Here is a 23,747-nt window from a genome sequence, read left to right as displayed (position 1 = left end):
CTCTCCCTCCCTCTCCCTCCCTCCCCCGCCTCACACACACACACACACACACACACACACACTCACTCACAGACACACATACACACACAGACAGACATACACACACACTCATAGACACACAGACAAACAGACAGACAGACAGACAGACAGACACACACACACACAAACACACACACACACACACACACACACACACACACACACACACACACACCCTGTACCAAAAAATAAGGATTTCTGTGGCAGCACTACTCAAAGAGACAAAAAAATATGGAAAAGGATAGAAAAATGAAACAAAAGGAGCCAGGAAATAGTAGGAGGCAGGAGTAAAACATTGGGAAATAAAGGTCTACCATCCTGCAGAGGGTGCCAGGACAATAATGAGTTGTATTAGCTCTCATCTGGGGAGAGAGTAGACAAGGACGTAGATTAAATTCTATAAATGTATGGATAACAAGAAAGCTTTAATGTCACAAAAATTTAACAAAAATGACTATATTGTACTAGGTATTCCCAGCCTGACCACATGTTTTGGAGATTTAAATAAACATAAAACATTAGTAAAAGAATATTTCTTATAAAGCAGAGCTAATATAGAATTTATATAGATTTAAGAATGCTTAGCTTAGATTCTTCTGAACACGAGAATGAAGAAGACCATGAGATTTGAGGCATAATGAATTATCTAACTTTTTGGCTTCTGCAATATCTGTCACTATACTACACTGACAAGCTTATCAAATATTTTCCTTGCTAGATTGTATTTTTTTGTTGTAGCAATTTCAACATAATTGGACGTAAATTTTGTGGGATGATGTCAACATCTCCAAGCCAAGGTACAGCTTCTAAACTAATGATATTACTCTCATGTTTAAGAAAACTGAAATGGTTTCCTTGTCAATGAAAAAGACTAGTGCCACATATGCTCAAATATGGAAGCTTATCTATTTTTATATATGAACAGAAGATATAGCTATAAGTTTATCATCTTGTTGCCCTTCCTCTTTTCCATTGTATCTGCCTACTCTAAGTTTGAGAATGGAAATGATTCAATTATTTCATGACAGATTGTATGCTATAACTGTCATAATGGCTAACTAATTGGCAATTTATTGAATAATATTTATGTGCTATTAAATGAATAGAACACATTAGATCTTGTAATCGCATGTGTACACTATACACAACTGACCTGTTTCTCCATCAGATTAACTTGGGCTCATTTTCCAATTGTCTTAATATTATGTACAATAATCTGTCTTATCTAAAACAAACTTTTAGATGAAATTCACAATTTGTATTGTTTTTTACCCTTTGTTTCAAAGGTGTCATTAAAAAATAGAACTTATTTTCTATTTTTTAAGAGTAATAGTAACATAAGATTTATAAAGGACTATGTTTATCTTTGTTTTCATTAATTACAGCTTAACTTTGTAAAATGCAAGTGCCTATTGATTAGCTGTGAGAATGGTGGAGAGGAAATAAATTTGAATTTGTCAGTGAAACCTACAGAATGCTTTATTTGAGAACCACTCAGTCTTTTTGAACTAAACCAAGCATTTTCAACCTTATAGCATTCCTAGATACCAAGATTTATAAATAAATGACTCTTATTTTAGGCAGGCTTTAAAGCCCAAGAAATGCCTTTCCATCATTTTTGCTGTGGTATATGAACAAGGCATCCTTCTGCTTTCAAGTGAAGGTAAATTTCTTCTGGGTTCTCATATAGCTCCGAAGTAATTGTAAGTATTTTTATAGCATAACATTATGCAATTTCCACTAGACTTAGCATCACAGAATCAGTATGGAGTTTCTTAACAATTTAGTTTGGTCCCCAAATGGACATGAATACAATGTATTTTTGGTGATTTCTGTATTCTTCTGATTTAGTTCTGACAGGAGAGAAAAAAAAATAGAATTAAAGTTCAAGAAAAACCTTTAGTACTATAGGAAAAAATTAGATAAATTATACATGAGAGGGAAGGAACAATATTTTCTAAGATACATACCACAATCCTGAAAGATACTCTCTGGCTCAAAAATTCCCCGTGGCCTGTAAAATCACAACCAAAGTACTAGCAAACCAATCAAGTGTTGGCTTAGGTGCACACTTGATTTCCACATCCTTCTCAAGCATGCTAGGTTACACCCAGCCCAGCAACTTTCTAGCATAGATAAAAGCCTCTATCTTCCCGCCTTGATTTTTTTCTCTTACCATCTTTCTGTCTAGGATGAATAATTTCTATCATATTATTCCTGCCCATCTGTAACTGCTATCCCCAAAGAATACATCATTTCCAAGTTGTATTTAATCATGTTCTTCTTTATGGTCTTCCTTAACTCAGGTCAAACAAATCTCACTCATTGAGTTAGACAAAAAGTTTGTAACTTCCTGATCTGACTCACGGTTTTCTACCTTTTATTATTCCTGAAATTCTTATGCTTTTCCCAAGACAGTAGAAATCTTAAAGATAAAGATGTTTTATTTATTTTTATACCTTTTCATAATCCTGGTGTAATTCCTTACCAACAGTAGGAGATCAAGAAATAGTTGGTGCATTCAACTGAATTGAATTAACATTAACTCCACACAGAATTTAATAACTAAGGTTAAATGTCTTACTGTATTTATTTAAAAGACTTCTGTCTTCTTCGTTGAAGTGTATTTGGGGAAGACAAAAGTGCTAAGAAAAGTTGAAAGGCTTTGAAAATTAGCTATAAACATTTTTCAAATAATTGTGATCAAGTGTCGTGGGAATCAGATAGATGAAACAAACTAGAGTCAGCACGGTGTGTCGATAAAAGTACACATTCAAAGTGATTATGAAAAATTGCCCAGTGGATGGGTTTGGGGCTAATAATATCATAAGTTATTTAAATTGTCTACCCTGTGCAAGTCTTAAACCTTCATGTTCCACCTTGACTGAACTTGAGGTTCTTGTCAAAAGCAACCCTCCAATATGAAAAGAAAAGTTGTATAACTTCTTTAATAACACCTCATACCTCTCAGTGAGCTGTGTTCTTCCTCCGGGACAAGTGCTTTCTAATATTATATATTCCTGGTCAGTGACTTAAAAAAAACCTACCCAATTGCAGTCTGCCATTCAAAAGGAATATTTCTGCAAAGAAAACGATGTGAAAATGTAGGCATTCAAGTGAGAATTCAATCCTTCACAGTACAGAGCCTCTGTGAAGCCTTTTAAATGACCCTTTTTATCACGGTGCCATGTCTGTACCTTTCTGAATAGTGAGACCTGTAAGAAAAATAGATGTAAGTATACAAGAGGTTGAGTAATGCATTACTCATATGTACTTTGTTCTTTTTGGCAAACTGACCTTATCAAAGGAGAGAAAGCTATACATTGTGACAAGTTGAGCCTTACCAGAATGTCTGAATTAAGAGACTGAGTACTGTTATCTGGATTAAAATATAATCAGAATCAAAATCATCATCATCATCACCACCACGACCACCACCACCACCACCACCACCATCATCATCATCATCATCATCATCACCACCATCATTATTTTATCCTCCTAAGAAGTGAAGATACTGGGAAATTGAGTTGTGTCTAAATTAAAACCTAAGTTCTTATTAGCCATTAGAATAATTACTTTTAAAACAGTAATTAGAACAAATACTTCCCTGTTTAAATATGTTTCTTCTTTCATGTTCAAATAAAGTTATAAACTTTTTATCTTCTATATTTTACAATAAACAGTTACAAGAGGATGGTGACCTAACATTCATTACTTTATTGAAAACAATTGCTATCTTATTTTGTTTCCATTTATTATATTAAATGCAAATTTAAATTATCATATAAATATTGTACAATGATTAGAAGGGATAGGTAGTTCTTTAATAAATAAATAAGCCCCTTAGAGCTTACCTTTTTTAAAAGACACATTCCTTATGCTAATTTAAATCATTTTAGTGAGATTATTAAATCATTTCAAAAACTATTTATTCACAGGGCTAACAAAGAAATCTGCTACCTTAAAAGTAGATACAAATAATAAAATTGACCATTTCTAAATCTTTTGTGGACAACAGATAAGTTCATAAAAATTAACAAAATTATCTGGAATGGGTAAGGCCAAGGGGAAAAATGCTAACACAGCATACCAGTGTATCAAACTAGTGGCAGGTCGTTCTCAGGAAAAGAATTTCTATTGTCCAGTTACTGTGTATGCAGATTTACTAACTCTATATGTATTTGCCCAATTAATTATTCTGTTGTTCAACAATGTCAGGTAATGATCCAAGCAGCCTTGTCCTCCTCAGACACAGATGAAACTCATTCAGGAAGATAACTTATTATTCAGGAAGATAACTCCGTATTAACGAAGATAACTGTTTCTCTGCAGAAAATGATCCCAACAAACTCTAAATTTTTTTCTTTTGAAATAAAGGTATCACCTTAACTATTTGTTACAATACTTTGTGAGAGAAATAATTGAATAAATGTCTTTGCAATCCTTTGGAGAAACCTGGAAGTTGGTTTCCTCTAGGCCATTCTTGCTCATAACCAACTTCCATATTAAAAAAAAAAAAAGCTGCTGATCAAAACTGTTCATCGTTGTCCTTAATTGGTCTGTTGGTTTGCAACAGTTATCTTCGTTAATAGGGATGAAGGTATGTTCTTCCTCTTTCAATTCCGTGTGCTATCTCTCCGTGCTGGTGAGCAGGTGACCAAGCTTAAGATGTAGATCTTAACAAGATTAACATCAAACAAAGAACTCTAGTGCAGGGAAGCACAGCAGTCTGGGTAAAACGGACTAATTAGCATTGTAATTAGCTCACCTGATGACTAAAACAAAGCTGGGCAACCCAGAAACTATCAGGAAAGGAAGACAGGTGCCGCTGCACCCCTACCCCACCGCGTGCACGCCCCCACGCACCTTGTCTCTAACTCAGGGAAGAGCCGGTCTTAACTGTCTTCACAACTCCCTTGCTCCTCAGCCTCATGATGCCAAGTTCATGCCCAGGCCTGGGAGTTAAAAGATGCGTAGAGTTTGCATGCCTGCTATTGTGACATTAAGATTTTAGTAGAGCAAAGCCTCCTTTGTATGCGTGTGAAGGGGAAGGGGAAGAAGGCATAGGCTCCCTATAACGTCACCATATTTGCTTAGTTTGTGTAAATGTTAAATGTTAATTCACATACTTCTACTCACAGACTTCTATCAACCCCATGCATAAAACACAAGTCCCTGGGTGGAGCCCGCATGCCTAAAGGGGTTTCTTTAGAATTCTATATGTAATCGTTAAGGCTTCTTGCTATTTGATATAAAATTCTGTCTAATTTTAAGCAGTTCCCCCCCCCAAAAAAAAAACAGTTCCAAAGCTTTATCCAGAAAAGATGATGGAGAACATCAGTGGAAATCTAAGGAAAAAGAGCCATGGAGGGGAATAGTGAATGACTGTATAAGAGCTGAACCATTATAAAAAAATAAATTCTACATCAGAACACTAACAATGAAAAGACACCAACTCCTCGATGTTCAGAATAGTAAGTCTTTGTTCATTTGGTCCTTAGGATTACCCTGAAAATTAGGAAGATGCTTCAATTCTAATTTTATGGAATTAAATGACATCAGTGGACCACAAGCTTCAGACTTCTAGGCCAGCCAACATCTGTTCGTCCCTACTGGCTATGCGTGGAGTTTACTCCAAGGCCAGTGAGACACAAAACGTCTAAGATGCTTTCAATAGCCTTGGTCTATCCAAAATCCAAATGTTAATTTTAAACTTAAACTATTTAGTTCAGTTAAATTGTATCTTGATCAAGTTCTGTGTTATCTTTGGACTCAAACAAGCCTATCATGAATCAATCATTATTGAAACAAAGCTGTATCCACAAGGAAAAACATCTAAAACTACTCCAATTTAAATCTCTATAGAAGTTGAGGAAATTTCTCATACTGTCCAACCAAATCTTAAATTGTTAGGGTAAAACCTGTATCAAGTCTAAGAATATTCATATGATGCTTGTGATGAGGATAACATTTTCTGGGGGCTCCAAGATATTGCAGTGCCATTTTCTAATGCTCATGTCTATTTATCTTTAGAGGAATTAAACTCACAGAGTGAATTGCTACAACTTAAAAGGCACATCTGTGTAATTAAAAATTTCAAAACCGAATGACACTATTCCACTGTTGCTTTTTAGAACTGCTAGTGAAAACTTGGTAAGTAGTCATGAAATGTTATTTGAAGTTCCTTTCATGACTAATCAGAGAAAATGGTTTTATTACTAACAGAAACTTAGCTTCATACCCTCTGTTTTACATACACAGTTTTAAACAAAGATACCACCAACATAAGGTTTGTGTCTATCAGAGCATTAAGTTTAAAGCAGCTTGTGTAAACATAGGGCATGATAAATGAACCATGGGGGGATACTTGGAGTACCTACAGGGAATGGAATGCAGAGGCCGATAGCAGGAGAATACAAATTTCTGCCTCTGTTTTCTCAGTGCTTCCTGTGGAAAGGATGGAAACTTCATCTGGTAAACCTGGGCTCCTGTTTAGCAACTTGATTATATGATGATATAGAAATAACTGGGCAGAAGGATTTATCAGTGGAGGATGAAGGTGAGGTTGATGATGAAAACCCTATGCTCCCCTCTCCTGGCCTTTAGATTTAAGTGTAGAAACAGAAAATGAAAAATTCCCAAACTGATTTATATTTTGAAGGCAGAAAAAAAACTTCTTAAGCACTTGAATTTACTACAGAAGGCCTACACATCAAGTTTCTAAAGAGGATAGAAGATTGTGGTCCAACAGTGTTAAGTCGAATAGGAAGTCCTGCACTTGGGAGTCATGCAGGAGGGGTCACAGGAACACTGGATAAAAGAAATAGATCAAAAGACAGATGATTCTTGCAAGTTGAGATACAAAAATATTACATCTCTATGGGGCAAATTAAATTTGCAAATTTTATAAATTATAAATAAAACTGCAATATTGTAAATATAAAATGATCGACTTAGTATTTATGCATTATTCTGTTTCCATTATTGTGTTTACCCCCTGCTTTTCTAAGACAAAGCTTCTAGGATCCCTTGAAAGTGCATTCAGTTTTACAACTGAACATCTACATCTTTGAGATGGTCTATAATTTTTGTCAGGTAAACAAAGATGCTTATGACTATCAGGGTTATGATTCGGTGTGTTGTAGCAAATTGATAACAACTTCCCAAGGAGATCTTCCTTTTGAAAATATCTCCATGAAAATACTCAGTTCCTCACACCTTACTCACATGGAAATCACTTCCCGGCTGTCCTCCCTCTTCTTCCCCAGCCCATTCTCCAAGTGAATGTTACCACCCATTAGACTAACCATGAAATGTCTTAATCATATTTTGAAACCACTAACAAACACAACCTGATAATGCTCAATTCAGGTGACAGTCAAGTTCAGACTTCCTGTTTCATCCCTGAAATGCCTCTTCCTGGATTCTGCTGCTGATAGCTCCTGATGCTTATAGAGTGACATAACTCTACCAGGAACTCTGCTGAATGTAAAAATAAAATAATAAAACAAAATAATCATAAAATCAAATATGAAAAGTTAAGGAAAAGAAAAAGGAAAGAAAAGAAAAAAAGTCTTCTCATATATTCTACCAAGTAGCCCTGTTACCCTCATAACCAAAGTATACTATACTGAGACTTTAAGATTAGGATATTTTCCTAGTGTACAAAGCCCTAAGTGTCATCGTATAACTCAAACCTATGAGACTTACCCCTGCAAGCATCTCCACCAGTGACACTGCCTCCTGCCTTGTTAATGCATTTCTTGCCAGGATAGACATTCTTCTTTACAGGGCTGGGAATCCCACTTTGAAACAAAGCCCGTTTCTGACGCCAAGCTTATTCTGGACTCTATTCCCCTCACTTCTTAGAAGCTGACTGAAATCTCACCTCTTTTTAATGTGTTCATTAGCTCTTCTGCCTTGGAATTCTAAGACCCACAGCATTCACTCAGTCACACCCCTTGTGTTCCTCAGATATAATTTTGCATTATGAGTTTTCTCTAATTGGACGAGAAGACATTGGTGGGCAGGGCTTTGATCTCACACTTTCCTTTTCTCATCTTTAACACATAGTTCAGTGACTTTCGTCAAGTTTGCATTCATAAAACACTTATTGAAGGAATAAATTAATATGAACTCCACAGAGTGTCATGTTTGAAAAATGATACTATAATTAGTTCTCTAGCATCCTATTATGTCTTGATAAAAGCTCCTGTAGATGTGGCGGGTGGGCTTATGAGATACTGTACCCTTACTGAAACCGACTTTCTGTGTTTTCTCACATTTCCAGAGTTAATTCTGACACACAATTACAAGAGATTATATATGTTCTTGTGTGTATGTTTGTGTGAGAGTATGAGAGAGGGAGACAGAGAGTCAGAGAGGGGGGGAGATGAGGGAGAGGAAGAGAGAGAGAAAGAGAGGGGGGGCTCAATGTCAGAAGACATATGTGTCTTCCTCAATCACCCTCTACTTTGTTTCTTGATACAAAGCCTCTTGCTCAATGTAGAGCTCACAATTGACTAGATTCACTGCTCAGTGAACCCAAGGGATTCTTCTGTTTCTGACTTTCCAGGGATGGGATTGCATTCCAAATTCTCCTGTATCCACCTTTTATAAGAGTATTTTTATTTTGTGTGTTAGAGTGATCGTCTGCATGTTATGTATGTGTCCCTTCTGTGAATCTAGTGGCTACAGAAGATAGAAAAGGGATTCCTCATAATTCCCCTGAACTGAAGCTACACAGACGTAAACTACCTTGTGCAGGTGTTTGGAGCTGAATGCAGGTCCTCTGCAAGAGAAGCAAATGCTCTTAACCATGATCCATCTCCTGGCTCCATGAATCAGTTTTCCTCAAACTTACAAGGTTAGCATTTGATGGACTGAGCCTTCTTTCTAAGCCTAGCTTAATATTTGTTTGTTTGATTGTTTGATTTTTGGTTGTTCGGTTGTTTTAGACATGGTCTTACTATAGTCCTGACTGTTCTGGAACTTGTTACATAGACCTGGCTAGCCAGGACTTTATCTGTCTTTACCACATCAGCACCAGGATTAAAGGCCTGTGCCAACATGCCTGGACCTCCCAGTTCATTCTCAAGAAAAGATAGACGTAGTGATGAGATATATCTTGATGCAGGTCAGAACTTTGTTTAAAGCAGGTTCAGAGTCTGCAGGGCTGTGGCAGTCCTTGGACACAGTAAGATCATTTTGTTCCTTTTCACCCTTGTTCAGCTTCTTAGTTGTGTGGCCCAGCATCTGTTGAACTGACCCATCGGCATGCTCTCAGCTGCTGGGCACCTCTCACATCAGGAACCCACCATACAAAAAGCTAACAAGACAAGAAGAGCTCTAAGACATGACTTAAAAGCCAGTCCCCTCAACCAGGCACAACCTTCTACATGTACACTGTTTTTTTTTCTCTTATACAGACAGAACACCTTGTTTCTCATTTAAAAGACATCTTATCTATCATCTATCTGTCTGTCTGTCTATCTATCTATCCTTTTGAATAAAATGCAATATAGAAGATATTTTATATAATAACCCATGCTGTAGCCATTTTGTATAATTATATTGTGTGCACATATGTGCCCACAATTTATAATGGAATGCTCTTACTGCATTAAAAATGCTTTGAAATATCTAAAAATAGCTTGCTTCATCACACAGTGACTAACACCCAGAACTTATGTGCATGACTATGAATGACTCAACTTTCCTGTTAATAGCTTAAAATTTAAGTCTTAGATCAAGTCAGTAGCACTTCAATGCTTACAGACAGAAGGTAGATAAGGAATGCTTCAGTGGGCTTGGGGGATTCTTCCTGAGAAGTAGCAAGGACTTGGATACTGGCCTAAATGGGAAAAAGATACCTTATCTAAGAGAAAAGCCACTGGTCAGTTTCAGATGAATTTAGAATGCAAAAAATACCATGTGGTTTTTTAAAAAAATCAACTTACAATTCTACTTAAAAGGTATTTCACACACACACACACACACACACACACAAACACACACACAGAGCTTTTAGTTAAAATTTTTAACTGTAAAGGACTAGCATGTGGAATATGAGATCTTGTCTAGAAAATGTCACTGTGGACAGAAGATTCCATACTTCAGCATTTGAGCCAAAGAATGTCCACATGGATATAAAATTCTAAGAAGAGAGAAGATTTCTAGACTCTGGACCAATCCAGGAAATGTTAAACAAAGAGCATTTGTAAAAGTTTAGTGCAATGCCGTGGTGATCGGTAGCAGTGAGGTATTTATGGGTCCCATCCTCAGACTGGAAAATGGATTTGGGGAGTTGTCAAACCGCTGGCTCCTTCCTGGCTCTTGAACAGGGGATATAAGCTTAGGAGATACCCTGGAAGGGCTTCTTATGAATGTTAACAGATATGGAAGACGTTAATAGATCCATATTATAGAAATACAAGGAAAAAAGGTTCCACTTTAAAGCCTTCAGTGTGACTGAAGATAAGAAACCTGTATATGAAATGAAACGGAGTTGTTTGTAAAACCTGGTGTGTAGGAATACATACTGAATAGTGCTAGGACAAAAGGACCAAGTCCAGTGAGGCTGGCAAAGCCAAACTTACTGGCCAGTGGGAAGGTTGTACTAGACCTTGAAGAAAGTCTGAGATCCGACGAGGCAGAAGTAAACAAGCTCTACCAGGCATTGTATCTTCTTGTTGAGGTAGCAAAATAAACAAAGGGGTAGTCCAAGAACATTCAGGTAAGGAAGGTAAAGACCACCAGGTGTGAGCAAGGGAGACTGGAGGATCTGGAACTCCATAAAATGGAATCGTCAGACAGAAAAGAGCAAAAATAAAATTTACCAAAAGCATCCATTTGAGTCCCTTTTATTATTATATTTGATCTAGTTTGTTAGAATTGTCAACATTATTTTGACCAAAACTTATGTTTTATTTACATACCTGGTTAAATCCCATAAGTGTGTTACTAGGAACAATTTAACATGCAATTTAACAAAAGAAACATTAAGGAAAGTCAAATAATCAAATAATACAGATAGAGAGCACAGAATAAATTTTGACTACTACTAATAACCATCAAGACACTGGGAAGAGATGTGCGAATGAGGCAGGATGACACCGGTTCATTTATTTTGCTGTTTCATACCCTCATAACCAGCGCAAGTGACATCGGCAAGGTATGCAAGTTCCATCAGTCTCACGTTCTTTACGTGCAAAGTATACTTGGCTCCTATTTTATGAATTTGTTCTAAATATCAGTAGTAGCAAAATGTTGAGTGAGATTAGGTAGCACTGAGTAGAATAGCAGCTACTATTATTAAAATGGTCAAAATCAGTCCACAGACAATTACAGCTTCCCTTGTAAACTTCATAGACTCTCTCACAATGATTCAATTTCTCAATCAACCACCAGTAGTTTTATTGGGAATCTGAGGTCTAGCATTGTAAAAAAGAGAGACAGTTCCTACAATTTTTTCATCCTTAGTCTTAATCTAGAAATTGACTAGTAGAGAGTCTTAATTGCCTCTCTCTCTCTCTCTCTCTCTCTCTCTGTGTGTGTGTGTGTGTGTGTATGTGTGTGTCTATAAGCAAATGTTCATAATAATTTAAATTATATTTAAATTATTATGTTTACACCTAGAAAAAATTTGACAGTTTTCCCTAGGATTCTTGGAGAAAATTAACCTTCTAATTTTTAAACCTCCCTGTTATTCAAGAATGCCTTGTATCTTGAGACTGTGTGTTGTGTTAAATACAGAAGATGCTGCTGGGTGCAGGATGGCTCTCCTCCCTCAGTTTCACTGTAGAGACAGAATAGGGTGTTGCTGCAGCCTTGCTGCAAAGCCTAAAAATAAAAGAACTTAGCCCAGGAAAACTGAAAGAAAGGAACCCTCGACCTGTAATGCCTGCCTCTAAGTACAGCTTTAACTGAAGTACACCAGACCAAGGTCATTAAGAGATTTCTGTGCACCGAACATACTCCTACTCAGGAAAGGGAGGCAAGGGCACCGCTGATTTGTGTTTATGAAATTGCAAGTCATTCTTCCATAAAATACAGAAGGTCCTCCCTCCAGTATATAATGTGAATGTCAAAAGTCAATTAATTGCATTAGAAACTCCAGATTAAAAACTCAGAAATTCACAAATCTGTATCCATGTTAAAAATTCTATGTATTTATCATCTACCTATCTTCTGATACTCACTGTAAGTTGAGTAAAAAGAAAGATATAAAATGCAACATTTGTGTTAAAATTGTTTTCATCTGGATTTAACTAACTGGAATGAACTAAAATAATCTCATCAGTGAAAAAGGAAGGTTAAATTATCAAGTTTTCAATCTTTTCTTTATCAAAAATAGTTCAGTCATTGTTCAAAGTATTGATTTCTCCAATCTTACAGAAGATGCTTTGTGGACTTCTCTTCATACAGAATGAATTCAGAAGGAAAAAAATATGGACGTAAGCTTATTCCGTCTGAAATATATATACTCCGGGTTGTTGCGAGTGGCTGATTTTCGTTTGCTTTTTTTTAATACTTGTGACTTTTCTGCTTTTCAGTAATTCCGAGAATCAAAGATATCATTTAAAATGAGCCAAGTTGAGAAACTTACCGCTTTAAAAATTATCAGCCATACATATCCTCCATCACTATTTTCCTATCAGAAAGCTGCAAACATCTGCACTGATTACAATTAAAAACAGTGTAAAAGATTATCACTCCAATTATAGCCTCCTGTTCTAATCAAAATTCAGTCCTGTTCCCAGACAGCGACGGGCGTGACGCCCATATGCCTTTTTCTCTGCACTGGAACCTCCCTGAGTTCTGTTTGTTCTTTAATCAATGAATATGTATAGCTCTCTTGAATTTCTCTTTATCAGAAAGTAGCATCTTATGTAGATAAAATTTCAAAGCTCTTGAACTCTACTTTTTCTTTTCATTTCTATGAACCCACTTGGAGAAATGCAAAAAATAAAATAAAAAAGGCACCATACTTTGCTCAACAAAGAAGTTTCTGGCCTGCCAGGGCTTTTTAGGTTATTATTTTAGGAACCTTTCCTATGTTTGGTTTGCATATTTTTCATTGTAATATTATTTTCTCCAAAACGTAGAAAACCTTCTTGGTTTGAAGTATGCTTACATTAAATCAGTAGTTATTATATAGAAATAGACCTTTTAGTGGACAAAGTAATGCATCGTATTGTGGTGCTTTGATACACACACCACACCACTCACACACTGCCCTCCTGCTTCCCTCCTCACTCTCTTTCTCTGATGTACAAGTGAGTTCTGCTTACTTAGCGAAATAAAGGAGAGGTGCATCTGTACCAGGTATTAAAAATATCAAAAATGAACACAGTTTTTAAATTACCAGGTTTCATGAGGAAGTTATATTTAAACGTAAGCTAAAAAAAACCAACCATTTGAAATAGTAAAATAGATAGATATAATCAGCAAACATTTCTTTAATATGTATAGAATATATAGATATAGAATATGTATATAATCAGTAGCTATTTTTTATGGTTAAGATCATATTGTCATTCAAGAAGGAGATAAAAGGAAAATAAAACTTTAAATGACATAGTTTTTCTTCTATAGTCCTTTAAAAGGTGAAAATTTAGATTTGGTGTCTTTATGCATATTTATACTATATACTATATTTGGTACATAGTTTGAGATTTAAAGAAATCTTAATTTTGAAGTACACATCTACTTTAAAATATGTGTGCCTTTGTTTAACTTACAGGATGAAAATTTACACTGACCGAGACTATAACTATGGCGAATGTAATCAATGTTAAGTCTATGATTTTTATTTCTGTCTAATGGAACCACTGGCATTGAATGTCCCAGCGTTTGTGTGCCCACGCGCACGTGCCAAAAGTGAGGAAAAATAACCAACAAAATTATTTTCTGTTGCAATATTACTTGGAATATTTGCGAGGACTGTGTGGGTTTGTTAAGTCATTTTAAGTAAGTATTTTGTTTTAATTCAAAGCCTGGACCAGCATTTGAGCACCACTCCAGTTTGTGTTTTTTATGGATCTCTAACCGCTATAAAATCTGTATTGTTCTTAAGTCATGAAGCCTTCAAAATTGCCGTTTCATGAAAAAGAATGAAAGAAAAGAAAAAAGGGGAAGAAAGAAGGAAAGGAAGAAAGAAAAGGGAAAGGCTCAGGCTCCCCCAATAGCATAAAAACACTGGTTGCTGACTGAAATCATTCAAAGATTTGTTCCACACAATTATAAGTCAACTTTTTGAGTCCCTTAAAAGACAAATTCTTAGAAACAGTAAAAATAATATTAAAATGTACGAGATTAAAAAAAAAAGAATTCTTAAGCTTTTGAAATGAATCTCAACTAGAAAGAAAATCCAGTATTTGAAGATGACTTATTAGACAAAGTATAAGCGGCACACCTGGACATGCGATGCATAAAATGACATTTTAAAGCTATTTAGCAGATTGGAAAAATAAATACTTTTGCTTTCGAACAATTCACAGTTCGATACTTCGAGTGCTGCGTATAGGGCAGCCTGTCTGAGGGCCGACATCGGAAGAGAATTCGAGAACAGTTTAGGCACTGTGCCTTTCCAAAAGAAGGAATTTAGTTATTACCTAGGAATTTAGTTATGCACTGCCTTGCCTCCTGACATTTTATTTGGGTGGTGGGGAGATGGTTTGTTTCAAAGAAACGTCTTAAAATACCCACACAAAGGTATGAAAGCAGGTGATGTTTTAATTCTTTCAGAAACTGGAAATCAAAACACGGATGTGTTTTGTTTAAAGTTCAATCTAATGAAAAGAAAATGAAAAAGAAAAACTTGAAAAGGGAGAGGAAAGGGCTGAAGGAGGGAAAGAAGGGCCAGAGAAGACTAGTTCCACTCAAACTAAAATGGTACCATAAATTTATTGAAGGTTATTGAAGCCGATGAGCTATTTTGTCCTAAAATATTCATATTCTTCAACCTCGTGTTTCTTTTCTTTTCTTTCTTTTTTGGGGTCGTTGGTGGTGGTGGTGGTGAGGTTGGCTACTCCTTTCTATCAGTTGCCCCAAACAGGAATTGGTTCCTTGAGATCCCGGGGTCTCGGGGAGACTTCTCAGATGACCACTAGATGGCATGAAAGCACTGTATTGGACCTGCTCAGCCACCTTGCACAGTGCGACATTGAGGGGTTTATTCTTTTCAAGCTGCGAGCTCAGTGTTAGTCATGTAAGATGCCTTTTCTTTGAGAAAGATCTTTTTGTGTCGCATGACACTTTCCAGGACACAAAGGGAGTATTCTGTCCTCCTTCCACACGCACTCAGAAAATGTCAGATTAAATTTGGAATAGTAAAAATCATGTCAGTGTTTGCTGGGGTTTCCTGAGAACTTTACTCTCTTCCCTTTGGGGGATAGTGTGCTATTTGTTATGGGGTCTTCCTTAATAGATGGACAGAAAAGTCCCTTCACCGCTGGGCCTGCAACAACTGCAAAGTTTAAACATTCACATTCATATTTCTTTTTCTTAATTCTTTTTTTTTCTATAAAAAAAATCTCTTTGTTTTTTTCTTCACCTTACACTATTGGCGTCTCTCATTAAGGACTGTAATATGAAATGCTGGATTTAAAACTGCCGTGACAAAGGAGACATTCCCCCTTTAACATCCTCTACCAGCTAGGCAAAGCACGTCTTTGTTCTTGCTTCTCAAATACAATGTTTAAAGTTTTTGCCCGGTCACTGGGCATTTTCTAGTCTGCCCGTCCACACTTGCAGATGTACTTTTATATGTGGTACATTTCCTGTTTCCCAAGATACATATCAAACATTTCTATCCCTGTACCTCCACACCAGGAACAATTACCACACCCCTTCAGATGTTATCACTATCTGCCTTCACAAATGTCCATTGTAGACGATGTTTTGATCTTTGGATAAGTGCCTTAATTTAAAATAATGGCAAAAGGGTAAATTAGGCCTCCATGCTCAGCAGTGCATGAATGACAAATCTGTTGTAGTTGGGGCATATTTTTGATATTCCTTTAAAAGTCTCATAGCAGATTTACATATGATCAAAAATGGTATTACACATTGGTAAGCTGAAGTGCGTAATTTATTCCACGTACTACTGATATAGCTATATAATCTATACATCTAATTATACTTCTAATGGCTTTACAATGTTGATAGATGTAAAATTATATCAGTTTAAAATTTCAAGGATTTCTGGTTTGGGGGATGAGAGTTGGTTTTTATAATCTACCCTTGAAAAGCTTTTTATCCCTTACATATTATCTGAGAAGAAGATATATTGTTGGAAGTATTTTCACAGCTTTGATTTTTATAAATTTACCAAAACTAGAGATTATACCAAACATCCATTTAAAACATTTAGTAAAACAAGGATCCAATGATGGAATCATAGCTCTTTAAAATGCAAGGGTGAGAGGAATCATTGGGTACCATGGTGGTAAAACTTCCTTCACAGTCAACGTTATCTGTAGTGCCCTCTCTGTGTGGATCTAGTTTGAGAAAATTTCAGTTAATTTGTGGTGTGAACATACGGCATGGTTAATAAGTTATGTCTTCAATTTCTCTTGAAATTGATTCTATCATTTTTTACCTTGGATATAATCCCTAAAGTTCCTATGATTATTATAACACAGTGGGTTGTAACAGATCAATAAAAAATTAGAGACAAAAATCAGAAAACAGGACCCCTATGAATACACAACTGAGCTTCCCCTCTTAGGCTGTTTGTTGGTTTGAGAAACATAAAGCAAGACTGATGGTATAACCCATTTTGCTCCTCACTATTTAACATCAACGATGGGGATGAGCATAAGGTCACTCTGTGCTTGGGAACAGCCTGGGCGAGCTTGTACCTTGCGGAACTGTTATTTGGTTCTATTTGGCTCTTGCAGAAAAATACCTGCTTCAGGAGGGACATCGCTCCATAATGAATCACAACGATTGTAATGGAAACCTTTTTGAAAACATTTCAGAAAAATTCTTAAAAACTCTGACTGAGGATGAAGTGGATTCTCTGATTAGCAAGCCTGGGCTCTTGGTTTGATCTCAGCCCTCTAAAGAAACCCCACTGCCCAAAAAATTTATGTGAATGAATGATTATAAATATTCCACACAATGGAAAACAGAGACACTTCCAAGTGTTTGTGGTAGATGAGAGGTAGTTTTAATGACACAGAGTATTCTGGTTTAATCTTTTGGCCTTCAGAGTTGGATATATTTTGTGATAGGATTTTATACAAAACAGCCAGAGACAAATATATGAAAACATTTTGTAAGCTCTTTTGTATTTAATGGAAGTAAAGTTTAAATTCAACTCTATTTGGTGGAACATTGAAAAGACTTAACTAGACTATACATTTTTTCTCATTTCTCAATTCCTTTTCTGTAACATTAACAGATGATTGTATAAATACACACTTAAAATCTATTTACCAGGCTCTTCCTTGATTCATAAAAATCCATTTTTAAAATATATTTTATTTTGCTTTCTGAAACATGCTGTTTTTCTTGAAAATAGGTCTGGGTTTTTAAGCAAACAATTAGTTGAATATAGTCCATCTAATATTTGAAATTGGGAATGGAAAATTTTTTCACTTCCATGATTTTAAATAGTAAACAATAAATAGCAAAGTCATGACTGCACAGAACTAAGCTCCCAAATTCCTTACACTTCATTTTTCACTATAGCCCACAAGGGAAAATCTAGGAAACTATTAAAGACCCTAAAATGTGGCTAACAGGGACCTAATAATATTTTTAAAACTATTAATAAACATGATGTGCTTCTTCAAAAAAAAAGCTATGCATCACCCCTTTTAAGTTCAGGATGCTATAAATTCCAATCACATTTTTACAGTTAAGATCCTCAGTTGGAAGAAGTGAGGAATAAATCTTTAAAGGAGGCCACAGAAAGCATATGTGCTACAGGAAACACAGCTGACAGTTTGGGATGGCTGAAATACTTATCTTTGGTTTGTGAAACACAAAGGTGATCATTCTTTTTAAAAAAAGATTTCATCCTTGACTTAGGGAAGGAAATCTAACCTTTTGTTGGTAACGCCATTCAATTTTGTCCCTGAAATTTAAATCAATTTATACCCAAATTAAGAAAATTCATTTATCAATATATGAATTCCAGTTTCCAAATTTGTTCACAAAGTTTTTGTCTTCAGAGTACACTACCAAGGCATCTGGGACAAGATGAGTGTCTGCCACACTCAGCTGAGAACACACACACACACACACACACACGCACGCACGCGCACACACACACACACACACACACACACACACACACACACACACACACGCACACGCACCTCTTCCTCAGAAGTCCCTTCAGCTTCCCACTGACGCGGGCCTACTTTTCTTCTCTTGCAGAGACCATTATCTAACAGTGTCTAACCAGGCCACAAACACAGGAAAAGGAAGGATCTGCCTTCCTACTACTTGGTATCCCAACACAGGAGGATTTTCGCCTTTCTGATTTTCATTTTAAGTGAATGGTTTATAAATGTGCTACATGATCCAGGGAAGAAGAAAGAGGAGAAGGATAGGAGGGAAGGACAGGGGAGGGGAGGAAAGGGAAGGAGGAGGAAGAGAGGTGATCAATTGGAACCCAGAACTCTAGCAGAAAACATGGTATGGAGGCCTGTCCTACCTTTAAAGGCCAACTGGAATTAATAACAATTCAACTCCATAAACTTTTTCTATGCTTTCATTTCTTTCCCTTTTTCTCACATGGATTCTTTTCCCCCACATAACCTCATACAAATGTACTCATACAGGGCTATGCTCCAACCTGTTGTGGAAAGCTAATGCGTGTTAGTCTTTAGGAATGACCATTTGAAGCCACACTGGTAATGACATCAAACCCCACCCTCTTTCGCTAGGCTATGGTCTGCATTATATTTGATGAAAATGTCCCATACAGGAAGCTCACATGAAATGAAGTACGCCCTGCTGTGGAACAAAAGAGAAGCCCTTGCCTCAGTTTTATGTACATTGTGTGCACGTGTGCATACATGCATGCCTAGTGTGTATGTGTGTGTGTGGACATGTGTGTGTGTATGCATTCATGCATTCACGCATATGAGTGTAAAGTGTTGCAAATTCAGAAAGCATGATGGGAGAGTGGGATGAAACATAAAGAATGTGTGAAATACAATATGAGCAATTAATTGAGTTGAATAGTTGAAATAGCATAATTTAGATGTTATCAGATGTGCTTCCAATTCTCTCCTCAGTCTTCCAGGTTTCAGCATCGATTGATCACATGAGATATATGCCTCATGCATATAACTTGTGAATATATTCTTATGAGGCAAAATGAAAGAAAAAGAAATCTAACAGCATCATCAAGAATACAATGTCTTAGGTAAAAATAGAAGTCAAGACATCACAAACCTCAACACCCAATTTAATCCTTTAACCACTAGGCCACACTCTTATTGAGAATGGTTAATAGAAACAACATTGCCCTTTTTGTACGGCTGTAGATGCCCTATTGATCTGTATCACATAGCACTTAACACTGGGTGATTTGGCTAGGAAAAGCAATGTTCACTGTTCCATGGAGAATCAGACAACAACGCTCAGCTTTGCTATAGAACCAGGAAAACAGAAGAGGAGATAGGGAAACAAACAACCTCAAAGAATAAACCTCATCTGCATGTTTTTCACTCTACAAGAAAGCAACGGAGTTGAATGCAACTGTATTAAAAGTCAAACTATTTCAGCCTAAGGCAGATGTGGATCACGGGAATGGAAACCTAATAAACCAACAGCTGAAGGCCACATTATCCCCTCCTCCCTCACTCATTTAGAAAATGACATGTTTTTCTTCACAATGTTTTCCCCCTCCTCCCTCTTTAGTGGCAGTAATGCTGAATGCTCTTGACATAATTCTTCGTTCACCCCCGACAGTCATGTTTTTGAATACTATCCCAGCAATAAAACACCTGACCTCCAGTCTTTCAAAGGGCCATTGGCTTGGGTTACCCCAATTAGCTGGACTCATTTGGAAGTATCCAGAGGAGTTGGGCACTTCACTCCTCACTAAAAGCAGCATTATGTGTGAATACATTGTTTTATTCAGGTCAATCTTATTTTTTAGAGGATTTCTTTATTTCCCTATGATTGGAGTGCAAGGAAAAAAACTTACAACGACCTAGAAATAACAAATATTACCACTTAGAAGTCTTATGAGGCTACATTTCTAGTTCATTGAGAGTCAGAGTTGCTTTTCAGTGTTGCTAGATTAGCAAGGAAACGATATAGAATGGTATACACAGAGAACTTACTTTATTTACATATTAGGTAGCTATATGTCTGGGTAACACAGCAAACATGCACATACACATGTGCCTAGGTATGCATCAGTAACATTTCAGTTTCTAGGTCAAAATAGAAATTCTTTTAGAGAAGGAAACATGAACCTCTACATATAAAAGCACTCTTTTCACACGTGTTTACTGACAGGTACTGTGTCCCAGGAATCATTTTTGGTACTGTAAACAAAGGCCAACTGAGGCTCCTAAGACAACTTGGATAATAGATTGTGGATGGCTTCAACATAAATGTAAGAGAAATTAAGTGTGTTCAACAGATTAAATATTTACACCTTAAATGATTCTGAATTAAACTCATCGTTGCATATCTGACATGGCTATCTCCACTCCCCTTTTCTTTACGTTTATATGTTTTAAGTCCCTTCATTTCTCAAGAAGGGGATACTTTTCTTCACAAATCTTTTAGAATTTGTGCTTTGCAATTTTATCATGGTCCATAGTTTTATTCTCTCCTAAAAATGCCAAACCACAAGATTTCTTGATAGATAATGCTGGAAATAAAATATGGATTGCATCCAATTGGATGTGGGCAAATAACACAGGAGTTGAAATGAGTGTCCCTTCAGAAGAATACAAGGTCCCCTTTGACATTTAAGCAGTGACTGCATGTAGGGAAAGAGAAATTGAATTTAGCTGATGCAAATGAAATTAAAACTAAATTGGTTTGTCACATCAAACTGATGTTAACTATGTAAATGTTTTCTGTTTATGAAACTACATTTTAAAGTGTATAAGACTACAGAAATATGAATTTTTTTTACATCATTGAAAATAGAACTTTAAAAGACGGATTGTGAAACCATTTAAAACCATTTCCACTTACCACGTCATGCTATGAATCATGAACTGTTTGCACATGGAGCAACTGTGATAAGCACACATATACATGCATGCACATGTCAATAGGCACGCATGCTCTGCTGGTCAGGCCGGATCCCATTACATCATTGCTTCAAATGCATTCATTCTCTTCAATATTGTTGGCTGTTTCAGGTTAACTACCAAAATCATTTGCCTGAGAAGCGAGATTTAATTGTCTTACAACTACCTCTGTGCGGTACAATAGGGATTACAAGTACCCATTGATTATACTATTGGGCAGAATAAGGGACTCTTATTCTAGCATTTCTCATTCATTTTGTCATTGCATTCTCTTTGAAAGAGACCAAATGGGACCCAGCAGGTGAAAGTAAAGAAACCTGAAAGGCCCCCTTTGAGGAATGACAATGCCACAGCCACCCCGCCCCCCCCACTTTTGGAGATTATAAAACCTTATTAAATCATGCCCTGTTAGATATTGATTGAGAGGGGGCTAAACCAAACCCAACAATAGCAGCATGGATCAGAGAACACTGCTCTCATCAATGGGCACTAAACACAGCTAAGCTTTCCAATCCTTTTTTTTGGGGGGGTGCATTTTTTTACTATTTACTTTTGTTTAAACCATTATCCCAGAAAGTCATACAATTATAGTTGCTTTGTTAGTCAAGAATAGATCTTAGCTGTCTAGCACTTCATCTTTTTGAATGTAGCAGTGTATTGCACAAACAATATTGTACTTGGTTAAGATTCAGTATTATGATGATTATTTGGGGGGTGCAATTCTAGGTAATTATCATAATTATTCTTGACTCTGGGACCCCTTTGATGACAAGACTGCTTTAAAGTAAACCACTTGGACATAACAACCCAAGATATTTGAAAAGCGATTGCTGCCAGAAGCAGAGTTGAAAACTCACCCATATTTTAAGGCTATCGTGATTATCAGGCTGTTTGCGTTCCTAGGCTGTCTTCTCTGCCATCTGTGAGCACCACAGCAAACAACCCCTTGATGACAATCACTTCAGTAGAACCAGAATATGTCTGCTTTAGAGGAGACTTCTGTAATAAGACTCAGTGCTAATTAACTGTCAGCCTTTAAAAAAATAATAAGCCAGCAGACTGCATTTTAGAAAAACACTCTACCAAAAAATTTTCAAACAAGAATTAAACTTCTATGCCAGGCTATAACTTCTGCTCCTTGTCGACAGGCCTTACCCAGACTAAAACTGTTTACTTTAAATAGGCTGCATCTGATAAAGGCTTTCATTTTTCTTGACTGCAGGTAAGAACATTGGCTCTGGGTAGCTATTTGATTCAATAATTTTATAATCCTTCCTAAGGAAAAAAGGAAGATGAGAGACAGAGGGAAAGGAAAGAAAAGAAAGGAAAGGAGAAAAAATATTCAGGTGACAAAAAACACCCTTTTGTTTAAGAAATTGTCGTTACATGACTACAAAAAGAAAAGAAAGAAAGAAAGAAAGAAAGAAAGAAAGAAAGGAGGAAGGATAAAGGAAAGAAAGAAGGCAGTGTCACAGCTGAAAGATCACCTTAGATGAAAAGCCAGATGCCAATTATTAGTTTAATATCAAAGATGAACAATATTCAGTTCGGAAAACTGTTGGAGTAGTATCATGGCACTTACAGAAAAGGTGCTTCACATCTTCAGCGACTCTGACCTATGTGAGAAAACTATAGAAACGAAGCTTGTGTGAGATGAAAATAGAATTCTCAGTACCACATTTAACTCCGTGAACTCAGTTTTACTTAGGAAAAAGAATGTTAGTAACCACTTTATGTTTGATGAAAATATTTTCTAGAAAAATTATAAAACATAAACACTAAAGCTTGGTTGTATTTTATTTAAGATCTATCTTAGAATTTCAATTCAAAATATACACAGGAAACAAAAGCTTTTACGTTCAGTGCCATAACTATAGAAAGCGAAAAGAGCACAAAACTAGTTTGTTTTGGGCAAATTTTTTTCTCATGTTATTTTTCCTCCATTAAATTTCAATAGCATCTTTGTATTAGGTCTTATTTTTAATGATATAAGACTTACTGATATTGTCTTACTGTTTGTCAATATTTTCCACTCCTGGGTTCCCTGAAGTTGTAAGTTTAACTTTTGAAATTAGGCATTATGTACTTTTCACAGCTTTAAACACTTGGCATGAATATTACGATTTATAAATTTCCCTTTCCTGTTTGGATCCCACATTTTCCTAATGCTGTGAGTGAACATTCAGCGTTTTACAGTGAGAGCGGCCGCTTTACAGTCAGTACATCCAACTATTATATTAAAGCACGTTGACGTGCAAAACAGTTTCCAAGCCATGTGTTAGATGCTAATTATTTTCTGAAATATGACTCTCTGCATACAGTTCTGCAAATGCTGCCAGCCAGCTCAAGATCTCTCAAGCGTTCATAGGTTAGTTCATACTGATACATACAGGAAGGTTACAAATGTGTTCCTAATCTTATTTCCACTCTACTTAATGCCTTCAAGTGTGTTTTTTAATG

At 36.4% G+C, this 23,747-nt stretch overlaps 1 long non-coding RNA gene across 7 annotated transcripts; it reads right to left on the bottom strand.

Annotated features, from left to right (window-relative positions):
• Positions 1 to 69: 69 nt before the first annotated feature.
• Positions 70 to 22,440, bottom strand: LOC120100662 (uncharacterized). 7 transcript variants are annotated; one of them, XR_005500489.2, is made up of 5 exons: positions 22,145 to 22,440; positions 21,229 to 21,420; positions 4,909 to 4,997; positions 2,010 to 3,254; positions 70 to 1,892 (listed from the first exon to the last, which is right to left on the bottom strand). It is a non-coding gene; the product is annotated as an uncharacterized LOC120100662 (long non-coding RNA). The 7 variants fall into 7 exon arrangements; XR_005500492.2 differs by lacking the exons at positions 21,229 to 21,420; positions 22,145 to 22,440 and adding an exon at positions 7,753 to 8,884 and having other exon boundaries at positions 2,010 to 3,119; positions 3,237 to 3,254; XR_005500491.2 differs by lacking the exons at positions 21,229 to 21,420; positions 22,145 to 22,440 and adding an exon at positions 7,753 to 8,882 and having other exon boundaries at positions 2,010 to 2,053; positions 3,087 to 3,254.
• Positions 22,441 to 23,747: the final 1,307 nt, after the last annotated feature.

Source organism: Rattus norvegicus, chromosome 2 (assembly GCF_036323735.1).
Source record: "Rattus norvegicus strain BN/NHsdMcwi chromosome 2, GRCr8, whole genome shotgun sequence".
In the NCBI taxonomy this organism is placed as follows: Eukaryota; Metazoa; Chordata; class Mammalia; order Rodentia; family Muridae; genus Rattus; species Rattus norvegicus.
Note: the sequence above shows the minus strand (reverse complement) of the source record. Positions and strands in the feature narration are given on the sequence as shown.